Source organism: Chionomys nivalis, chromosome 14 (genome assembly GCF_950005125.1).
Source record: "Chionomys nivalis chromosome 14, mChiNiv1.1, whole genome shotgun sequence".
Lineage (NCBI taxonomy): Eukaryota > Metazoa > Chordata > Mammalia > Rodentia > Cricetidae > Chionomys > Chionomys nivalis.
Window position 1 is genome coordinate 23,969,948 of NC_080099.1, and position 3,865 is coordinate 23,973,812.

General features: G+C 49.2%; 1 pseudogene; it reads right to left on the reverse strand.

Annotated features, from left to right (window-relative positions):
* Positions 1–505: 505 nt before the first annotated feature.
* Positions 506–606, reverse strand: LOC130887093 (U6 spliceosomal RNA; annotated as a pseudogene).
* Positions 607–3,865: the final 3,259 nt, after the last annotated feature.

Sequence of the window (3,865 nt, forward strand, 5' to 3'; positions counted from 1 at the left end):
CGTATTTGTGCGCTCGTGTGCCGTGTGCTACTGCAGGTCTGGGTGCAGCCTTCAGATTGCACGAGATGATCTTCTCTTGACTCCCAGCTGTTTACAAACATGAACCAAATGTGGCTGCTTTTCATTCCGTTTGTTTGTGTCTCACGTGGTCTTGCTGCGTCGATTATACCAGCCTCAACCATGCAATCCCTTTGCCTCAGCCTTCTGAGTTCCTGGAATTACAGGTTTAAAATGCCTTCTCCACTCACGTGCTGTGCATGTGTGGTGTGTGGACAGCCCTGCCCTGTGCTGTCCCAGATTCTGACACTTTCCTTTATCGCCTCCATTTCCCAGCAATGAGTTGAGGAAGTTAAAGACTTGTGCAAGGTGTAACGGGGAGAGGCGGGGTCAGACTTTCTAGCCCTTGGCCTGCAGAGTCAAGAGGGCTAGCTAGGCAGTCAGGCAGGAGGCTGGACTCAGCACTGCCAGGTCTTCCTTGACTGTATCCGGCCACCATAGAGCTGGCAGAACTTCCTTCACGAATTTGCGTGTCATCCATGCGCAGGGGCCATGCTAATCTTCTCTGTATCGTTCCAATTTTAGTATATGTGCTGCCGAAGCGAGCACCTGGCAGAACTTCCTTGCCTACTCCAGGAACTGAGAACAATAGCCTAGGGGTGTGTGTGTGTGTGTGTGTGTGTGTGTGTGTGTGTATGGGGGGGGGATGTTGTGTTTGTTGGTTTTGTTTTTCTTTGACACAAGTCAGAGTTAGCTGGTAAGAAGGCCTCTTAACTGATAACATGCCTCCATCAGATTGGCCTCTAGGCAAGCCTGCGGGGCATTTCCTCGATTGCTGATGAATGTGGAGGGCCCAGCTCATTGTGGGTGGTGCCACCTCTGAGAAGGTGGTCCTGGAGTGTGTAGAAAGCAAACTGATCGAGCCTGGAGGAGCAAGCTAGTAAGCAGCACTCCTCCCTGGCCCCTGCTTCAGTTCTGGCCTCCAGGCTCCTGCCATGGTTTCACTTGATGATGGGCCGTAACCTGTAAACTAAGCTGATTTTGATCGTGGTGTTTAGCATGGCAATAGAAAGCAAACTAGATCAGAGCTCTTTATGTAAGCAACATAAAGGCTCAGTGTTCCAAGTCTGGAGCCAGAACCCCAGCAGAGTCCAGAGGCTGCTTTGCCTTGGTCTAACCTTGTCACCTACAGCCACTAAGTGAGGGAAGACTCAATGGGCCCCCAGATGTCTGTGAAAATATTTCAGCTCTGGTCTGTTTGGGGAAGGATGGTAGAGAGGGAACAAGAGCAAGCAGAGGGCGAAAGAAGAGACAGACCCAGAGGCTAAAAAGTTGAGAGTTGCAGACACCCGTACACCTATGCACACACACTCAGGCACACGCACTCAGACACACTCATGTAGAGGTCATTTAAGAGCTGTTTCTCAACCAGGCATGGCGGCTTATGCTGATAATCCCGGAAGTCGGGAAACTGACAGGATGGTCACAGGTCGACGCCAGCCTGAACTGCATAGGAAAATGCTATCTTAGAGATGAATTGTTCTTCGGGACCAGAACCCGATTACCTTGATCCCTCACTCGGCAAAAGCAAAAACAAGCCATTACCGCAGCCAGAAACCTTCCTGCTTGGTTTATTGCTATTTTTCTTTTAATGTCATTCAAACCAATGAGCAAGGTCCTCAGGTGATCAGTGCAGAGATCACTTACCTGAGAAGGGACGTGGGGCTCAGAGAGTTCCAGAATCTTGTTCCGGTAGCGTCAAGTTAAGGACCAAGCGGTAACAAGGATCGCAACACCCCATTCTGGGGGCTGGGCAGTAGCCTGGAGTAGATCAATAGCCTAGCATGCATGAGACCCTGGTTTCTACCAGCAAAAGCTCAAAACCTGATCACCATGGGTGGCACTGGTGTGGTGAGCAGGTAAAGGTGCTTGTTGCCAAGGCCGACAGCTGGAGTCCGATTCCTGGAACTCACATGGACCAGAAGGAGAACTGACTCCCAAGTCCAGAAAGTTGTCTTTTGGCCCATGCATGCCAGCCATCCTCCACACACCACACACACACACACACACACACAAACACACCTAAATGGATAAACAAATAAATGTAAATTTTTTTTTTTTTTTGGTTTTTCGAGACAGGGTTTCTCTGTAACTTTGGAGCCTGTCCTGGAACTAGCTCTTGTAGACCAGGCTGGCCTTGAACTCACAGAGATCCGCCTGCCTCTGCTTCCCAAGTGCTGGGATTAAAGGCGTGCGCCACCACCGCCCAGCTAAATGTAAATTTTAAAACAAAACAAAACTCCCAAAGACTCCTGGATCCCAGAGCAAGACGTGCCCCGGGGACACCACAGTGACAAAGGCTCGTATATATTTAAATGCTCTTCCCCAAGTCACTCAGTGGCAGATGGTAACTTGAACCTGAGTAGTTTCCACACTTACACCTGTGCTGAGGGTCAGCAAGCTTCACATGAGTGAGAAGCTCTTGACTGGGGGTTACACAGCTTCCATTCGTCCCCTCAAGGACACCATGCAGGTGTCCATTTCCTCTCGTCCCTTCAATAAGTGTGTTCCTGAAGTGTTCTTGACCAGGAACTGACGGTGGCATCTTATGGACTGTGCAGTTCTTGTTCTAGTAGTCAAGCACAGCAGAAAGCTATGAGATAGACTCCAGGGCACTGGATGGACTGGAGACAAGAGGAGACTGGTACCCAAGGGATGAATGCTGACGGGCCTTTTTCACCAAGGATGCTATGTCACACACATCTTTAAGGCTTACGTTGGATGACTTAAGTTCTCTCCCACCACTCCTGAGAATTCTTTCTCCAACTTGGGATCCCTCCCCCAGGGTAACTCTGGGGTGATTGTGCAGTTCAGTTTCCATATCCAGAGGAAAATAAACTGATCTTTGGGGCTGCAGCTCTGGGTTGTGCTACATGAAGGCCCTACTAAAAAGGCATAGCTTGGTTGTTTGGTGGCAGGAACCTGGAAATAGTCACTAACACCTGAGGGCCCAGCCTAGATGAAGTCCCTATACCCTAAGGATAGTGTGTGTGTGTGTGTCACTGGGGATGGAGCCTAGTGCTTTTATTGGTCAACATAGTATATTCGGCTATCTTGCATTTGTTGTTTTTGTATTTGTCTCATTTAAATCAGACTCAACTCTGTGAAGTGTGTAATAAACAGACATAACTAAGAGTTAGCTATGCTCACTTCGTGGCCACACAGACCTGAACATTGAATGTTACAACTCTTCACTGACACATACACACTCAAAACCAAGTCCGTACCTCCCCAGACTTCCCAGCAGCATGGGAAGGAAGCAAGGTCAGGACAAACTCCAGGGTCAGTGGCAAACTGTACCTGGAAGCAACAGTCCCCCAGCTCTGACCTTTTCTGGGCTGCAGGGTCAGAGCTTTTGATCTGAGTCTTCCTCCCAAAGATACCCCATTCCATGGAGGGAAATGACTGCTCCCCACTGCGCTAGAATGGGTCATTCTGGTTCCCGTACTACACACTGACTTCCTTCAGTTGTAGTCACAAGGGTCTGACCCTATTCTTCCACCTCTTGGTAATCGGTTGGTAACACGTAATCTCAAATGCTCTTTCCCAGAGCTTTGATTCTGGCAGTGAGAAGGGAATGGTTTCCAGCCAGTGACTTTGTGGTGACAGCCCTTCTGGAGAGCTGTATAAATCATCCTGACTTAAGGCTGCAGACCATGGCTGTTTTTCCTGCTTCCCTACATCCTTAAATTTGCTGACCAAGCCTTATCTTCTAGTCTGTCACCAATGTTGGAAGCTTCCCCTGGTCTTCCACTGTCCCTTAGTTTCTGGAGCTTGTATCAAAACTGTGTCTGACAGTCTCCCAGGG